At 50.5% G+C, this 19,151-nt stretch overlaps 1 protein-coding gene across 6 annotated transcripts in view; it reads right to left on the bottom strand.

The window, feature by feature from the left end:
• The window catches only part of NDST1 (N-deacetylase and N-sulfotransferase 1), a 61,310-nt gene that overhangs the window by 37,091 nt on the left and 5,068 nt on the right, over positions 1-19,151 (bottom strand). Inside the window, exon 1 of one of the 6 annotated variants that reach the window (XM_084778228.1) lies at positions 12,430-12,451. The exons of 3 other annotated variants lie outside the window; for them this stretch is intronic. The gene's annotated coding sequence lies outside the window, so the exon portion shown is untranslated. Of the gene's footprint in view, positions 1-2,231; positions 2,360-8,423; positions 8,552-12,429; positions 12,452-19,151 lie in introns of those variants that run through there. 2 more of the 6 variants (XM_084778227.1, XM_084778225.1) reach the window with 2 other exon arrangements.

Below are 19,151 nucleotides of genomic sequence, written 5' to 3'. Positions count from 1 at the left end.
GGGATAAAGGGCAGGGTCCCGGCACCAACTAGAAAGTCAGAGCTAAGAACAGCAAAGCAGGAAGACATCTGAGTAAATCCTTCTGTTGAGTCTGTTTCCCCAGGTGTGTGCACCAGAGTACAGGACCTTTTTTGAGAAGGTAATGCCATCGCTAGCAGACTCTCCTCAGATCCACAAATTCTGGGTGGTCATGATCAGACCCCACCAAAAGCCAAGTTAAGAACTTGGATCTCCAGAGGCCTTGTCTTTGGCATGCCCAGTGTGGTGGATCAAATAATACCCCCCCCCATAGGCTCATAATGTAATACCCAAAATTAACCTGTAAGCCCCGCCTGCCCAAGAACCAGGTAACTTCCTGGAATGCTAGGAGTTGGAGTTCTTAGAATATAACAAAAGCCTCACGGGAAAGTACAACGGCCTTTATAAAGTTAATAAAGCACGGGTTGTCTTTCTAAACCCCCATAACACATGTGTCTTGTTTACTGTTTTATTGCTATGAAGAGACATCATGGCCACAGCAACTTTTTTTTTTTTTTTTTTTGGTTCAGAGACACGGTTTCTATTTGTAGCCTTGGCTGTCCTGGACTCACTTTGTAGATCAAGCTGGCCTTGAACTTACAGCAATCCACCTGCCTCTGCCTCCTGAGTGTTGGATTTAAAGGCATGTGCCACCATGCCCGGATTGTTTTTGTTTTTTGAGACAAGGTTTCTCTGTATAAATAAATAAATAAATCCCCAAAAGCCCATGCCAGATTCAGAGTGAGTGAATGAGTCTGTCTGTCTCTCTCTGTCTCTCTCTGTCTGTCTCTCTCCCTCTCTCCCTCTCTCTGCCTACTATCCACAGACCAGGATATACTTCTCCAGCGGCCTGTGTGCTGCCATGCTCTCCACCATAGTGATAATGGACTATGCTCCGAACCTGTGCTTTTCTTTGTAAGAGCTACCCACACCTTTAATCCTAGCACTCTGGAGGCAGAGGCAGGTGGATCTCAGAGTTAGAGGCAGCCTGGTCAACATAGAGAGTTCCAGGACACCTAGGGCTACACAGAGAAACCCTGACTCAAGTAAATAAATAAATAAATAAATAAATAAATAGATGAGAGAGAGAGACAGACAGACAGACAGACAAAGACAGAGAGAGAGAGATAGAGAGAGTTGCCTTGGTCACAGTGTCTCTTTATAGCAATAGAACAATGACTGAGACGCCCAGTTCTTGTGGTTTGACGGAACTAAAGCCACATATGCAGCAGCCAGTGCCTGGAGCTCATCATGCCAGGGGCCCCACAGGCCTGAAGGAAATCCTCAGTTCCCGAGGCCGCCCGCCTCAGGTGCTGCTGTTGACTCCCCTAGCTATTCCAGGCCGCTGTCAGAGAACTAAACCCCTCTTCCCTTAACCACCATCTCTTCTTTCTCCTCCCCTTCAACAACCCACCAGGCCAGCCCTGTCACCCTCCCTATGGCAGCCCCTGTGGCCAGGACACTCATGGAACCTGTTTCTCCTCCTGAGTGTTGACAGAACCCCAAGCCAGGCTCAGGAGCCTGCTGTACACAGGCCCCAGCTGTGTGGGTTTGCACACGCACATATGCAGGCACGCATACATGTGCACAGACACATACACACTACACACACTATACATTAACACACACTCAGACAAGACAGGGCAGGGGACTGAGGACAATAGTCGAGATGGCCAAGAAAGCCAGCACAGACAGGGGAACCAGAGCAGGAGTGCAGGACCCACCAGAGCGTCAGGAGTTCAGGCCCTGGCTGCTCGGAAACTTGGCATCTGGCTGCACTTCTCCAGGGCTCCACAGTCACAGCTGCATCTAATCCCAGAGCCAGGCCAAATGGCATTACTGTCTGCCTGGTTCCCTTCTGGAAAGGAGGGAGGGAAGGAGGGAGGGAAACGGCCCTAAGGCACCCAGAGCCAACAACTCAGTTCCAGGAAGCCTCCTGTTCTCTCACCACCTCCCTTGCAGGGCAGCCACCCGGGACTCCTGGACCTCTCAGGCCTGCCAAGGCCTGGGAGCCACCAGAGCAAGCAGAAGCTATCTGGAGGTATCTTCCATACAAAGGGAAAACATGTCTCCAGCCCTTGGCGTGCCTGGCTTCTCTGGTCCCCCCCTCAGCAAAGGTGGCAGCGAGAAGCCCTGCAACCAACAAGTGTACCTCGGTTCCAGCTACACTTGGCTTCCCATGTGACCTCCCCACCCAGCCTCAGGTGTCCTACCTGTCCCGAGAAAAGGAGGAAAGATTGATATTATATTCCCTTTTGGTACCATCTGGAAGTCAAATATCCATGACGCTGGCTTTTGGCTCCTGACCCCGCCCTAGCTGAGCTGACAGGCCCTTCCCATTGTCCCGCCCCACAGAGGAGGAAGAAAGGTGACAGGCAGAAGTATGGAGAATGTCAAAGTCCCTGTGAGTGTCCACATGCTAGAGCTGCAAGCTTTCACACAGCCATGGCCCAGAGAGAAGCAGCAACTTGGCTCTGGTGACACAGTGAGCTGAGAGAGGCTGGGCCATCCAGGGAATGACTTCATGACAATCAACACTCAGAAGTGTCCACCAGAAAGAAACTTGACCTGGCTTCTGAAAGGACACCAAAAAAGATACAAAGCACTTCACTGACAGCAGAAGCTCATGCCCAAGAGCCGCAGTGGGACCAAAAGGACAGGAAGATAGTATGTGGACACTTGTGGGGTCCCAGGACAGACACTAGGCTAACCTTCCAGTCTCTTAGGTCACAGCACAAGCATGACAGGGGGCCCTGCCAGCTACAGATAAATCCTGGGAACCCCTAGAGGGCATGAACAGCCTTCGCTACCTTGTAATAGGTCGCCTGTGGCCCCAGAACTTGGGAGGGTGAGGGAAGATGATGGATATCATCCTAGGTTATAAAAACCAAAGCCAAACAAACGCCTGGGCAGCATATGGGACTTGCCAGAAGAGTACACTACAACCAGCCAGCTCAAAAGATGCCAAAGCCCTGGGGACACTAAAAGCCTGCAGGCCCTAAGGCCAGTACAGAGGAAAGCCAGAGGCTAGAATGACTCTGAAAGAGAAAAGCTGGGAGGTGTAGGGCCACAGAAGCCCCTAATCTCCTAAAGACCTGGTGGGCACAGCACAGGCCTGCTGAGACAAGAGGACGCTTCCTGAAGGCCCACATGAAAGCAGTCTGTCCCTTTAGACCTGCTGGCGCTTGTCACCATGACAAGAGCCTGCTGCCAATACACCCAGGACATTGGGGGGGGGGGGGGCTCAGTGCAGCCACCAAGAGGCACAGCTAGCAAAGGGGGTAGGGAGGGGCTGGCAAAGGACGACATGGCCTCTCTAGAGAGCAGAGAGCAGAAGGGTACACCTGACCTACTTCAGATAGGTCTATGTGAAGGGGACTCAGGGCACTCTGAGGGTCACCAGGTATCCCGAAAGGCTCCTGAGGCCAGAGGAGCTGAGGTGGAGTCCTACACTGCACACTGCTCCCAGGGCTCTGCACAGTGAAGGAAGCAAAGTGTGGAATCGTTGAACCACGGCACAGGCTCCAAGGGTGAAGGTGGCTCCTCCGTGCCTGCACATCTCCCTCGCCTGGAAGGCCAACTTTGTAATAACCAGCCTGGGGAACCTCAGGTAAGCACCTTCTCTTTCTGGGTTTTCTTTGTTCATCTGGAAAATAAACTGTACTAGACGGTCTGTCTCATGGTCTCTCCTGACCCTCTACTGTGCGATTCGAGTGTGAGCACAACTTATCTACACCTCATCCCCCTAAAGGCACGACGGCCCAGCTCACCACAGCCCAGAATCCCACTACTTCCCCTACGCCAACTGCTTACTTAGCCTCCGCATCTTCAGGCCCTGACTTCACAAATGAGGAGACTGGTTCTCGGATGTTAAGCCAACTGTTCAAATTCCCAGTGGGGGAAAATACTTAGCTGACATTCAAACCAGTGCCTATCTTGGCTCTCCATTCCTGACTGTCAGGCACTGGCCACAGGTTACCCCAACCCTATCAGGTCCTGGGAAATGCCATGGATCTTTGCACATCCCATGCTCCCTGGTACATAATATTCAAACTAAAGTACAAGGTGGCTGGGAATAGGCAGGTGGAGAGGGAAGTCTATGTGGGCACTGAGAACTCTGTAGATTGCCCGGGCTGCCACCCAGCCACCTGCCTACCACTATGGTTAATGTCCCCATTGCCACCCACCCCCACCTACCATTTTTGAACCATATACACACAGACAACACTTCCTCACACCACTGCTTGAGTATCACATGACAGCTTTGAAAAAAAAGTAATAGGGATTTCTTCCCCCATCCTCTAAAGAAGGAAGTTCAACTCCCAAGGACACAAAACTTCCTCTAAAGGCACACAGGAAATGGTAAACTCAAGGCCCACTCCCCTGCCTCCTTGTGCAGCGTTGAGTCCACTGCACACTCAACTTGCCAAGCCAACCAGGCTTCGTGACAATGTGAGCACATGTGAGAGGGTATGTCTTGCTGGCGCACTGCCTGTCACCCCCCAACAACCTTGCACGCTAATGCCTCTACTGCTCTCACGGCACAGAGTGGAGGGATGCTGAGGCTTCCAGTGGGCTGTTATTCCCAGGATCAATATACTACATACAAAGAAAATGGCTGAATGGGTCAGCCCTGGCTGTATGACTCCAGAGCCTGCGGCCTAGACCTCCAGAAGGAGACAAGAGGTCAGGCGTATATCAAGCAGTGTGTGTGCCTGGCAGAGCATGGTAAAATTACGATAACAGGAGGACAAACAAAGCTCGTGGGGAGCCACAAGAGGGAGAAGGACATAAACATCTGTCTGGGCACTAGGCCAGGAGTCTGAGCAAGGGTCACAGGAGCAGAAAAGAGGTGACACACAAGAGGGGAATGTCGCGTGAGATCTTGGTCAAGAGTCCTTCTTTCTCGGGACCTCAGGCTACCCATGTGCTAAGGAAAGTGGCTGCAATATTTGCAGAACCTTTCCCATGTACCTAACGACCCCACTGCCCAGTGTCGCCTCAGGGACTATGAACCGTTCTTGGCCGTCCCTGCAGAGCTCAACTGCTGGAAAAGGCTTACAGAAGCACAGGGTTCAGCTGGCATGCCTGGGCCAGTGAAGTGTGGGTGTGGGTCCTCAGGGGGCCACATTCCATTCATTGTCAACCTCTCCATGGCTCCACTGAAGCAGGCACCACCCTGCCTGGACCCAGACCAGGAGCCAAGGCCACATCCAAGTGCACAGAGGAATGTCACTCCAGACTAGACTGCCCCACAGCCAGCCCTGTCTGTTTACAGCCCGAACTGGCTGTGGTTTTTTTTTAGTCAAGGTCTTACTCTGTAGCCTAGGTGGACCTCAAATGCTACAGTACCCATACTTGGACTCCTAGGATCAAGTGATCCCCTGCCTCAGCCTCTAGAGTACTTAGCCCTAGAGGAATGCACGGCCACACCTAACTCAATGTCTGGAATGCCCCTTATGTCCCCTCAACATCACCTACCCCTCCAAGCCTCTCAGTCACATTTCCCTCAGTCATGTTTCCCTAGGGCTGACCACTGGACAGCAGAGACAAGGAGTCTCTAGGAAAAGGAAAATTACCACCTTTGTCCCTGAGACCTGTGCTGCTGTGCCAACTCAAGACTCTTAGCTAGGGAAGGTACAGAGCCAAGGACACATCACCTCAGCCAGCCCTGTCCTCACACTGAAGGACATGCTAAGATTCTGAGCAAGAGGGCTGAAGAGATGGCTTAGTGGTTAGCAGTGCAGCCCGCTCTTGCAAAGGTCCTGAGTTCAATTCCCAGAAACCACATGGTGGCTCACAACCATCTATAATGTGATCTGATGCCCTCTTCTGGCCTGCAGGTGTACTTGCAGACAGAGCACTGTATATATAATAATAAATAAATAAATATTTTTTTTTAAAAAAGGAAGAAAGGTAGATTCTGAGCAAGAAACAATGAGGAAAAAAAAAAGGAAGTGATACTTAAGCATCTTGCCTCCCACTGCATACCTCAGTTTGCTTGGCTACTAAGGGAAATCCCCAGAACCCCACTATCCCAGATCTCAACACCTACAAACCACAAGTGAGTGTGTTCTTGCTTGAAAAACTGTCATGGCTTGATACCCGGTAGGCAAAACCTCTCTCTCATCCTGCTGGACCACACAGGTCATTGCTACTAACAGCTTCTTCTGAGTGTGGTGCCAGATCTTTGTGGAGTATTTTCTGCACATCTCTCAGTAATTTTCAAAGAAACCCTGTGAAGCAGGTGTTAGGATGGACCCGTTTATACAGACGAGAAAACAGAGGGTCAGAGAGGTTCTTTCATTTACCTAGAGTCTCATAGGCCAGCAGCAGAGGAAGGATTCACTGTCCACTTGCCTGACTCTAAGCCTTAATCACTGCACCATGCTATCTCCTCAAATGTTCCCTGCCACCCTTGGAACTCCAGGTCAGGGCAGTCCTGCTGTTGCAGAGGAGGGTAAATCAAAGCAGAGAGCCAGAGCCTGAGGCCCCACCCTCCTGAAGCTCCCCCTAGGCCCACCAAAACCAAATTCCCTCCCATGAGGCATACCAGACAGAGGGCCTAAGACCTCCACTAGGACCTTGTGCCTTCTCTGTCAGGAGGGAGGGAAAGCATGGAGAAAAGACAGAGCTGAGGGAGCTAACCCACTTGTCCCAGTGCAGACTTGGGAGCTGGTGAGGGAGGACAAGGGACATCTTACAAGCCGACAGACAGCACTCAAGGCCCCAGGTACTTTCCACAAGTGTGGCTCACAGCCGGTCATAGCTGACCAGAAATGGCAATTTTTCTCTCTCGAAGCCTGCTGGCCCTCAGCTTTGCCTGTCTTCAGTAGCATCAACAATGTCCTTCCGGTACTTCCAGCCAGCAACACTCTCCTCACACCCACATCTAATCCCTCAGCAAATCTGTCAGCTCACCCTGCAAGATAAATCCAGAGGCCACTCCTGGTGCCCCCTCCCCTCCTGCCACAGAGCCACCACCATTCGTCATCTGAGGGCTATGGTCATCTCCTGGCCGTTGATTCTGCATAGCCCCTGCCCTTCCAGATTCTTCTTCATGAGGCGGCCACATGATCCCTCTGCACGAAGGGCTAAGCAGGTCAGTCCTCCACCCCAAGCCTTCTAGTAGCTTCCCTTTTACTCAGACCTAAACATCAAAGTCCTTCCTCTTAAGGGACAAGAAGCCCTTCCCCACCCACCTTCTGCCTGTCTAGGTGCCCTGCTGCTCCTCACATGTGCTCCTGCCTTAGCCCCTCCCCCCACAGCCCCTCCTTGGCTTGGTGCTCCCTCTTCCTGGCACACTCCTTCCCAGACATCTGCGAGCGTCCTGCCCGCCTCCTGAGACACCCACCTGCTGCAGCATCACCAGGCCCGTCAGTCACACCTGCTACCCCCAGGCCAGCTTTACTCCCCGCTCCTAGGTACTTCTTACCACTCGGCGGCGCAGACGATGTGTTTGTTGATTTGCTGGCTCTGCCCCACTGATGGTGTGATATATGAAAACAGAAACTTGGTCTATTCTGTGCACTGTTGTGTCAGTTCCTAGAAAAGGGCCTAAATGAAGCAGATGCTTCGTTTAAAAAAAAATGTGTTGAATCTGACTACTGCCTCCTTCAGTCAGACACATCTAGTCCCTGAGCCCTGAAGGGTGGTACCACACCTGGACCTTATCAAAACCTCTAGGTTTCTGGCCAAACTGCCAACGATGACCACTGACTACAACGTTCCATTTCTCTCTGTGTACAGCCTTTGGGCCCCCGGGAGAAGCTCCACGTCCTGACACTTGAGCTGCCAGAAGCCTTCCTCACAGGGCTGCTGCTGGCCTCCCTCACAGCCCACAAATGCTCTCAGCAGGTGGAGGGGGAAGCCAGGGCCTGCTCTCCTCTTCTCTGTCAGCAGGAAAACCATCAGAAATTAGCTTTGTTCTCAGAAGAAAGAGCACAAAGCCGGTGCCAGGCAGAAATGGGCACAGGGACAGCTGGCCCATCGGAGACAGTCCAGGGGAAAAACCAAGAAACAGGATGCAGGGTTTTTAAGGGGTCGCTCACGTACCCAGCCTATTTCATGCCTCCAGGGTACCGTGGCCCTGCTCAGTCTTCCAGGCCCCAGCCTTCCTCTCCTCACACAATCAGGTGATTGTGTCTCCACTGGGTGATCTGTCACCAACTGTGCAGAGGGAGATGAGAACAAGAAAGCAGAGCCCAGCTTGGAGAGAGAAGATCTGAGATTCCAGCCCAAATTTTCATATACACATGGCTAATGTTTGAAGTGCCTCCTCCCTTTAGAGCCTCAGTTCTCACAGCTGTAAATGGCTTGTTCAGACCTGTACTTAATGTCACAGCCTGTGTGCCAGAGGACCAGACATTTCTTCTAAGGACTAGGAGCAGAGGCCTAGCACCTACCTGCCAAGAGCCAGGCTTCTGGCTTCTTCCCCTTCTAGGTCAGAGAGAGCACACTGCTCTTAGTATACCCTTGTCCTGAGCTGCCAGCCTGTGTGAAGGGAACTGTCTGGGCCTGGCCAAGGTAGGAACAGGACTCTACTCCACCCCACAAACCTGCCGAATGTGCTATCCTTGAAGAGTTGCTCAAGAAGCAAGCAGAGCCACAGTGACAGGGAGGAGCCCTGCATGCTGGCCAGAGGGTAAAAGAGAAGCCAGCGACTGCGGTAGGGGAGGTGTTCCTGTTAAGGTCACTCTGGGGTCCTCTATCAGCCCTGGGCTCTGTGCACTAAGACCCAGTGAGTGCTCAAAGTGTACTCTGAGTTCAGAGTGCTCTTTGCAGTTGCGTGTTCTGGGGGCAGAAAGACTGTACCCTTGGACAAAGGCAGGGGACAGAAACCCACAGGTAGTCCTGCATGTGTCCCAGAGTATTTGTCCCCAGAGTTTTTTTGTCCACAGAATAATTAGCAGCAGCAGGGAACTGTGGCGCATGCCCATAGTCCCAGCACTCAGGGAGGCAGTGGCAGGCGGGTCTCTGTGTGTTTGAGGCCAGCCTGGTCTGTCCAGGACTGCCAAAGCAACACAGAGAAAACCTGTCTCCAAAGGAAAAAAGGATTGTTGGGCGTGGTGGTGCACACCTTTAATCCTAGCACTCCGGAGGCAGAGGCAGTCGGATTGTAGTAAATTCAAGGCCAGTCTAGTCTACAAAGCGAGTCCAGGACAGCCATGGTGACCCAGAGAAACCCTGTCTCAAAAAACAAACAAAACCAAAAAAAAAAGAAAAAAGAATTATCAGGAAAAAAAATTATCAGGAAAAAAATTATCAGCAAAGACCTCTTCCAAAAGGTGTCCTCTTCATTGGCATGGAGGCCTATGCCTTTAATCCCAGTTTTTGAGAGCAAAGGCAAGTGGATCTCACCGAATTCAAGGCCAACCTGATCTATATAGTAAGTTTCAGGCTATTCAGGGCTACACAATAAGATTTTTGTCTCAAAAAATAAATAAATAATATATAAATAAGTAAATAAAAATAAAAACAAAACAAAAAAGGAGTCCAATAAACCTTGCGTGGACAGACAGCTAGGCAAGGAGCTAAAGGCTAAATAAAGCAGGTTACTCAGAGGAACACAAGCACCAGGAGAGCCTCCTGCAATAAATACCAGAACAGTGCACACAGGTTTCCACCCTCCCCTTGGCCCCAGGATGCTTCCGAGAGCATGTGATGGACCACTGCAAGAAAAAAGCTACCACTGTGCGCTGTGGCAGTGTGAAGTGGCATTCTCAGGGGCTGTTCCCTCCATCAGAAAGCCAGCCATGGTCCACGCTAATCACTCACACCAGGAAGGCCTGTCGGAAAGATCACTGTGAGTTCCAGGACAGTCTGCTCTACAGAGTGAGATCCTATCTCAAAGCAAACAAACAAAACAAACAAACAAACACGTACCAGCTGCAGCCCGTCTGGAGGGAGGACCCAGGGCCCAGGGCAGGCTGATACACAGCTGGCAAAAAGAGATAGCCTCTCCCATGCCTTCATTCCCACGGGGTATATTTATTATGCTCCCACTGTATGCACAGAGCCTAAGCGTATTTTCAGGACACAGATACGAACAGTTCATACCCTTACTGCCCACAAAGAGCCACAGGAGACAGGCAGGCAACACTTTACGGAGCAGAAGAGAAAGCAGCCCCTGCCTTAAGGACAGGCTGGTAGACTCAGTTGCCTGTGGGGTCCAAGATTATGAAGCACATGAAATGACAAACAGGGGTCAGTAAGGAGCACAGGCCTCATCCTTGGCACGAGCCACTGGAGGATGCAGGCTGGACGTTCTCATCGTCTGACGGGAGCAGGGGAAACTGTGAGACAGGGCCTCACGTAACCAAGGGTAGCTCAGCTCCTGGTCCGCCTTCCTCTGCATCCCAAAACCTGGGATTAATAGCGCGCGCGCGCGCGCGTGTGTGTGTGTGTGTGTGTGTGTGTGTGTACACGCCACCTTGTCCAACTTGATGCTCCAATTTTTTTTTTCTGGTAAAGCCAGAAGTATGATTCTTATAACATAAAATCTCCTACTGATTACTAGTTCAATATCTGGCATGGGCCAAACATAATCTGACCATAGGGCAGGTGTGCTCTCCCAGCCTGCAGCCTCTGATCTCTTAAAAAAAGACAGAAAACACAATGTTGAGTTCACGGCAGAGTTCAGCACAGGAGCTGTGACGAGCACTGTACAGGCCAGTCAGGAAGATGGCTTCTCTGTACCTGGAAGGCTGCCTAGGAGAGGTGATGGGCTGAAAAGTGAGGGAGGCGGATGGTTAGAAAGGGATACAGAACTGGGACCCCAGGAAACATGAGCCTCTTGGCCCTACAGGCCAGTAGATCACACCAAGAGCCCATGACTCCTAGAAGCCAACACTTCCTCAAAAATCTAAGGTGCCTGCCAGGTTCCAAAGCAAGCACAGGCTTTGGGAGTAGCCGCTGCCGGCCTCACAGACTAAATCAATCAGACTAAATCAATTGGTGGAAGAACAGCAGGGGTCTGATTTCAGACCTGCAGCTTGGGGAAGGCAGCTAACAGCAGCTCCATGGGGGAAGGGAGAGGAAGACACAATGGAAGAACCAAGCAAGGCTGAGAATCGTGGCCGCCTGGCCAGGCCAGGTTATTACATAAGCCTGCCTCAGGGCAAACCATGGGAGGACCTGGTCTGGGATTCCCGGAATGCAGAGAGGGCTACCCTCACTGCCCACCCACTGCAGCTCTACAACCTTGCCCTGTAGCTCCCAGGAGCCAGGTGAGCCCAAGGAGAGAGAGGAGACCCAGACCTGGGGCAGGCACTTAGTAGGCCAAACCCCAGAGCAGCAGCAACAGCAGCTGGGTACCAGACTCTTCTCAACTGACAGCTCTGCACACGCACGTTCTGACTGAACAGATAAACATCCTTGCTGCTGCCGTTTTATACACGAGGAACCTGAAACACAAAGTCACCAAGGTCACACAAATCCTAACTGGAGGAACTGGCTTCAAACCTGACAGTAGCCTCTGTGACTGCACTTGGAATATCAGTGGGACATGGCCCTTCTCCCTAGCCTGCAGGGCACATGGCTCTTGGTCATCACAGGAATCCCTTATCACCCTGTCAATCTGCCAAGTTGACAAGACTCATTCTTAAACACAGTACAGAGGGCTGGAGAGGTGGCTCAGTGGTTAAAAGCTGTTAGTTGCTCTTTCAGAGGTCCTAAGTTCAATTCCCAGCACCCACATGGTGGTTCATAGCCATCTGTAACTGTAGTCTCATGGGACCACATGAACTCTTCTGGTGTACAGACAAACATACATGCAGATAAAACATTCACATACATTAAATAAATCTTTTTTCTTTTCTTTTCTTTTTTTTTTTTTTTAAGAAACCCAATACAAGGACTAGAGGGGTGGCTTACAGGTTAAAAGCATTTGCTCTTATAGAGGACCCAGAGTTGGTTTTCAGCACGCAGATGGTGGCTCACACTATCCCAAGCTTCAGTTCCAGGGGCTCGGACATCCTCTTCTGCATGCCACAGACACCAGACATGCATATGGTGCGCAGACATCCACACAAGCAAAACACCCATACACATAAAAGATTTTTTTTTAATTTTGATTTAAGAGAGAGAAAGAAGAAGAAGAGGAGGGGGAGGAGGGGGAGGAAGAGGAGCAGGAGGAGGAGGAGGAGGAGGAGGAGGAGGAGGAGGAGGAGGAAGAAGAAGAAGAAGAAGAAGAAGAAGAAGAAGAAGAAGAAGAAGAAGAAGAAGAAGAAGCAGCAGCAGCAGCAGCAGCAGCATACAGAAAAATGCCTTCAAAATGCCACATCTGATTTCAGGGGCTCAAAAACCCCTGTATTAGGGAGAGGGGGTGGGTGGTGGTCACACAGCACCCTAAAGACAGTAGACAGCAGCAGAGGGAAGGGATACTCACACGCTCTTCTAGGTCTCTCATACCTGGAGGCCCTGAGCCTTTCACCCACAGTTACCGGCACAATTGGGACCAGGGCCTAAGTCATCCCTGCAGACTGGGAGAACAGAATGAATCAGGACACACAGTGGCCTGTGACTCTGTACCCCCACTGAGTATGACTCATAGCTCCTAGCTGGTGGGTAGGCGAGGTACAGCTGGGCCCAGCATCTGGAAGGGATGCTGTCACCCAGTACCCCATGCAGCCTTTTGCCCACTGACTTGCTGCAGACCAACTTGGCCTTCCCCAACCCCGGGGAACAATGAGTTTCCAAAGCCCCTCACCCACCCATGTCCCTTGCTAGCTCCAACAAATCTGAGGGTGGCAAGGCCAAGAAAAGCCCATTCTAGCCCAAGTTCTCTGCTGCCTCCCACTGGGCGACCTCTGACAGCCCCCTCCCACCTCTCAGGCTCCTCGTCAGATTGGGAGGCTCCCTAATGGAAGCCTTGCCGAGCTCCACAGCCCTGAATCTATAAACAACAGGCCTGACAACTTCACAGAGCTCTGGGTCTTGCCTTTTGGAAATTACATAAACATCCTTCAGAGAAACAAAAGTCAAACTTAGAGACTCAACTTTTTTTTTTTTTTAACGATATCAAGAAACCCTTTTTCCAGTCCAGCCTCCCCCATTCTATTGCCATTGTTCCAAATATCCTCTCAGGACCTAGAAAATACATTTGGTTTCCGTCTGGGGTTTGGGCTTCTTGATCTTCCTCATGGAACCCGCCCCACCCCTTCTTGGCAGCTGTCTCCCAGGGCACCCCCATCTCTCTTCCCAGAACTGCCCCGGGCCACCCTGAGGATATGGCTTCAGAGCCGGCCAAAGACTAGAGGGATGGGACAGCTTAAAGGAGAAAACCTTTCTCTGGTTAGGAAGGACAGTGACAAATCTGAGCTCTGGCCCTAACAGGGGCTGACACCCTATGCATCCTGAGTGAGCCCCTGCTCGCGTTTGAGCCTTAGTCCTTCAACTGTGAGATGAAGGCTTCCTATCCACCCGAGAAACCCCGCGGCGCCTAGAAAGTGCACTTGGGACATAGGCAGAAAGAATAGGATAGGCGGTAGGCAGACTTTTAAAGTGTGTGTGTGTGATCATGTGCATGCGTGCATATGTGCATGTGCCCTCGCACAGAAGTCAGGAGCAGACTTCAGAGCCCTTGGAGCTGCAGTTACAGGTGTTTGTGGGCACGAAGATACAAAGCTTTGTCCTCTAATAGAATAGTAAGTGCTCATTAGTGGCTTAGCCATCTCTCCAGACCCTTGTAGACTAATTTCAACTCTCCCACCTCTCCAACCAAAACAAAAAAGCCAAAACACCCACTTCATCTCTCAAATTTAGGCCCCCTCTCCCCCTACTCTGGGGCCTTGAGCTCAGGCGGCTCGTGGAGAGAACAAAAGAGTAACACCATCTGTAGTCGAGGGCCCTGCTTGGGGGCCAGAGCCCTAACCACCCAGCATGATCTTAGCAGGCTTCTCTTCTTCCTTTGGTAGAATAAGTTCTACCTAGGGCCCCACTCTGTGCTACACAAACACTCCCAAGCAATCCCTACACAGTTCCCCTGAGACCCTAAGCATCTGTGGAACACTACAGAGCTCCTTGATCTACTAGAGACATGGGGGTGTGTACATATCTACAATCCCAGCCCTTGAGAGGTGGAGGCAAGAGGATCAGGAGTTCAAGACCAGCTTTAGCTATATATGAAAACTAAGGCCAGTCTGGGTTATATGAAACCATATGCTAAAACAAACAAAAGCAAAGGCTGGGACTGCAGCTCAGATGGAGCGATGCACAAAACCTCAGGTTTCGATCCCTAGCATCATATGAACAGGTAATGGTGGCACATGCCTGTATTCCCAGCACTGAGAAGTACAAAAAAAGGAGAATTAAGGTCATCCTTGGCCAGCCTGGACCACAGGAGATCCTGTTCCAAAAGCAAATAAGCCAAGCTTGGTGCAGTATACCTTTGATTCCAGGCAGAGGCAGGAGGATGTCTGTGATTTCAAGGCCAGCCTGGTCTAGCTACATAGAGTTCCAGGCCAGCCAGGGCTACATAGTGAGACGGTCTCAATAAACAAACAGATAGCCAAACATTCCTAAATCTAGTCCCTCCCAGCTATGCATGGCCTAGGTACTTTCATCTATAAACAGAAATGACTTTAATGCCTCCCTAAATTTAGAGGAAGATTCTGGAAACTGCTTCTGAGAATGTGACATAGAAATGTCTAGCAAGCATTGATAAACTGTCAATAGATGAGTAGCAATTATGATCATCATTAGAACTATTGAGATGTTTAACACCACTGAGTTGTGACAGTTGAGGCTTCTCAGCCCCACATCAGACCACTGACCATGCATGTACATTGATGGTCACTCATGCCCTCCTACACCTGACCTCTAAAGCAGCACCCACACTCTCTGGCCCCAGCGCTGGCCAGGGGCCTAGAACACAGCGGCTTGTTCCTGGCAACCACTTGTTTGTTTGTTTGTTTGTTTGTTTGAGATAGTGTCTCTTCATGTTGTTCTAGCAATCCTGGAACTCACTATGTAGACGAGGCTGGCCCCAAACTCAGATTCTCCTGCCTCTGCCTCCCGAGTACTAGGATTAAAGGCGTGCCACCACCTTGCCAACACAATCTCTCCCTCACACTTTCTACTCCCACTTATGTCTTCTTCAATTTGTCCCAATATTCTTTCCTTTACTCAAAGGGTTCGGCAGCACCCCAATGCTATTATAAGATTGCTTCTTGGGGTACAAGCACTAGTCCAAAATGGTAGCTCTTTCAAAACAGGGTAGAGTGGGCACGGTAGTGTATGCCTTTAATCACAGTAGTCATGAGGCAAAAGGAGTGGATGGCTGTAAATTCAAGGTCAGCCTGGTCTGGTCTACACACAGTATCAGACTAGACAGAGCTACATAAGGAGCATAATTAAACGAGAAAGAGAGAGAGAGAGAGAGAGAGAGAGAGAGAGAGAGGGAGGGGGGGAGAGGGAGAGGGAAGGAGAGAGAGAAGGCCTTTAATCCCAACCCAAGGGAAGCAAAGGCAGATGAATCTCTGATTTCCAGGCCAGCCCAGTCTACAGAGTGAGTTGCAGGACAGTCAAGACTATACACAGAGAAACACTGTCTCAAAAAACCCAAAAAAGAAAGCAAAAGAGTAGAGAGAAACTAAACTTTCCATAAGGGCCTGCGCAGTTGTTCCACGGACGAATATGCAGCAACAGGAGGGCAAGGAAAGAGGCCTTTGGGGGGATTTGGTTTTGGTTTTTTTTGTTTTGTTTTGAGACAGGGTTTTTGTTTGGTTGGTTGGTTTTTGGTTTTTTGGTTTGAGACAAGAGATCTGGCTGTCCTAAACTGGATTTGTAGACCAGGCTGGCCTCGGAACTCAGAGATCCACACGCCTGCCTCTGCCTCCCTGAGTGCTGGGATTGCAGCCGTGGGCCACTGAGCCTGGCTGGGGCCTTTGTTTTTTAAATGACCTAGGATAGAAAGGAACTGGGCTTTCCTAGGTTCCTCCTAGTGCTGGCAGTCTGAGTGGACTGAAGACAAGAAAGAGCCACTGACTTTTTTAATGCCCTAATTCCCGTGGTTCTCATGCACCAGAAGCCCACTTAGAGGGGCTGGAGAGATGGCTCAGAGGTTAAGAGCCCTGACTGCTCTTCCAGAGGTCCTGAGTTCAATTCCCAGCAATCACATGGTGGCTCACAACCATCTGTAATGTGATCTAATGCCCTCTTCTGGTGTATAGGTATACATGCACACAGAGCACTGTACACATAATAAATAAAAATCTTGAGAGAGAGAGGGGGGGGAAGAAAAGAAACACTTAGAGAGCAAATGCATACACAAAGACTGCTGTGCCTGCCACCCGCACCTGGGTCAGGAGGACTGGATGAGGAGGCATGACACGCACATTTCACAAGTCCCCAGGTTAACCTACAGCCCAACTTTGAGAAGCTCTCAATAAACCTGCTGGGGAAACAGGGCGGACACCTACTGCTTCCATTCCCATAAAAGCATGAATCAGGGTGTCACAACTGTCAGGAGGAAAGGCATGCAGGCAGAGGGACACAGCCTGAGTCAAGGGCTTGCTACAACAACATTCGCTTCTCACCTGGCATCTGCCTGGGCAGGTAGCTATGTACAAGCAAAGAGGAGGGTACAAAGCAGAGGTGTCTGCCACTGAGCAAAGACTACAACAAACCTCCACCCTCCACCACCTGGAAACCTGTCCGGACAAGCCAATCCTTGGCTAGCCTGAGGGTGCTGAGAATCCAGGCCTTCCCTCATGGAGCCAGACTTCAGATCTAAAAGATTTTTATTTTTATTTTTTCTAATGTGCATGAGTGTTTGCCTGAATGTATGTCATGCACACCTTCTGTGCAGTGCCCATGGAAGCCAGAAGACAGTGTCAGATCCTCTGGAACTGGAATTACAGTTGTAAGCCACCATGTGGGTGCTGGAGCTTGAGCCTGGGGTTCTCTGAAGAAGCAGCTAGTGTTCTTTTTTTTTTTTTTTTAAGATTTATTTACTTATTATGTATACAGCATTCTGACTACAGGCCAGAAGATATGGTTGTGAGCCTCCATGTGGTTGCTGGGAATTGAACCCATGACCCCTGGAAGAGCAGTCAGTGCTCTTAACCCCTGAGCCATCTCTCCAGCCCCCACCTAGTGTTCTTACCAGCTTGCTGAGCCATCTCTCCAGCCCTGAGTTCCACTCCCAGAAAGACGGAGCTTGCTCCCTCCAGAAACAAATACAGCCATCTTGGCCTGCTGTGATGTGTTGTTTTCTTATTACACAACTGAGGTCAGTTCCCTCTGGTACATCTACCCTTCAATCTGACTATCAATGCTTCCCAGAACAAGGAGCTGGCCAGGGGAGCCCTTCAGCAAGCAGCCAACACCGGCTGTGATCCTCTGAGTCTAAGCTCCATGTGGAGCCACAGGTCCCTCCAAGCCTTGGTTGTCGTATATGCTTAAAGAAAGTGATGCCGATTCTGTTTCCCACTGCTGTTGTAAGAATGAAGTGAGTATGTCAGACAATAACTATCAAGCTGGGCTTGGTGGTACACATCTTTAATCTAGCACGTGAGAGGCAAGAGTTGGAGGCTGGCCTGGTCTAGATAGTGAGTTATAAGCCAGCTAGGGAAACACAGTAAGACCCTGTCTCCAAAATAAATATCAAAGTTAGGCACTGACCTAAGGGAGGTCATGTATGCCAGTAATGCCAGTTGGAAGGTGGAGACGGGGTGATCAGGAGTTCAAAGCCAGCTTCTTTTACATAGTGAATTCAAGGCCATCCTAGACTAAATCAGACCCAGTACCCACCCCCAAAATCGGGGAGGGGTAATATAGTGAAGATGGTGAAGTGCTTGCCTAGCATATACAAACTGGGTTTGGTTCAATCCCCAGCACCTTATGAATCAGGGGTGACTGCATAAGCCTCTAATCCAAGCAGAATAGGGCAGGCCAATCAGAAGGTCAGGGTCATCCTTGGCTATACAGCAAGTTTGAAGCCAAAGGGGTTATTGAAGCCTGGCCTTCCACCCACCTACTCACCCCCAAAACAAGGATAGGTATGCTGGCTATACCAGTAATCCAAGCACTCAGAAAACTGAGGCAGGAGGATCACTGAAAGTTGTAAGCCAACCCTCAGGGTTACAGAGAGACCCTGTCTCCGAAAAAACACAAAAAGGAACAAAGAAAGAGGAAGAACCAGTTCCAATAACCATAAGTAACCCCTGTCTGCAGTTAAAATGCTTCAAGGTGAGGGCAGTTGCTGTGCCTTTGCACCGATGAAGAAATAAACCCCTGGCCCAAGGTTCCGTAAGCAGAAGAGGCAGCAGGAGTCCGTCCCCAGCCTGTCTGGCACCCAGCATTGCTTTCAGACTTGACTTGGTTTGGACATCACTAAGGTTAAGTCCCCTCCTTCCTGCTCCCATCAGCTCTCTTTGCCATCGTTCATTCATCTCTCCCTCCTGGGACCCCAGGGATCAAACTCAGATCATCAGGAGTGGTGGCAAGTGCTTTCACTCATGGAGCAACCTCACAGGCCCAAAACAGGAATGTCCTGATCACTGCTCTGCAGCTGGGAAACTAGTACTCAGAGACCTAGGAATTAGCTAGCAGTGAAAGAACTGGAATTTGAACCCACAACCTTGTTTGTTTGTTTTGTTGTGGTGGTGGTGGTTTTGTTTTGTTTTCTTGCAACAGGGCTTCTCTGTGTAGCCTTGGCTGCCCTAGACTTGCTTTGTAGACCAGGCTGGCCTCGAACTCATAGCGATCCACCTCTGCCTCCCGAGTGCTGGGATTAAAGGCATGCGCCACCATGCCCTTCAACCCACAACTTTGGATTCTACTCCAGAATGCTGCTCACCCCTCTGGGAACAGGCCCCAGGCCACTTCTGCTTCTGGAACACAGAACTAAGAGATGACTAATACGCTAAGAGATAACTCTGGCTTATTTCTGTAAACCAGAGTTCAAAGCCAGGAACAGAAGGGCTCAGGAGCGTCCAGCAAACAGGTTCCACGAACATGGTGAGCACAGGCGACTGCAGCTGTGAGAGTTAGAAGTGTGTACATGGAAATGAGGCCCCAGAGGTTTGGGGATTGGGAACAGGAAAGACCTGAGATGCAACCTCCTTCCCATGAACAGAGGTGAAGAAGAGAGGGCCAAGGACATACCCAGGGAAAGGAAAAAGGGTAGG

Source organism: Acomys minous (assembly GCF_964271855.1).
Source record: "Acomys minous genome assembly, chromosome: 4".
Lineage (NCBI taxonomy): Eukaryota > Metazoa > Chordata > Mammalia > Rodentia > Muridae > Acomys > Acomys minous.
The sequence above is the reverse complement of the archived record's forward strand: the minus strand, read 5'-3'. Positions and strand labels throughout refer to the sequence as shown.